We start from the raw sequence: 313 nt of genomic DNA on the forward strand, positions 1-313 counted from the left end.
ACCTGAGACCGGGTCACCGCACTGAGACACTTGCGAATGGATTGCAGAAGGGTGAGAGTGATCGGACGGACCGAGACTAGAAACTTTTCCATCAGGCCGGGCGGGGCGGCGGCGGGGAGGCTGCTTTTTCTGGGTTCCTCAGGCAGAGCCCTTCCCGGCGTCTTGGGTCAGTCCCTTCTTCAGCCTGGTGGTTTCCCATCCCCGGGGCTCCCTTTCCTCTTGCCAGTCTATGCACGCCTGCGCACAGGGTGCTGGTCCCATCACAGGCTTGTAAGATGAGTGAAGAAGCCGGGGTGGAAGCGGGCGGGCGGGC

This window comes from Gekko japonicus, unplaced genomic scaffold, assembly GCF_001447785.1.
Source record: "Gekko japonicus isolate JY-2015 unplaced genomic scaffold, Gekko_japonicus_V1.1 scaffold373, whole genome shotgun sequence".
NCBI classification, from domain to species: domain Eukaryota; kingdom Metazoa; phylum Chordata; class Lepidosauria; order Squamata; family Gekkonidae; genus Gekko; species Gekko japonicus.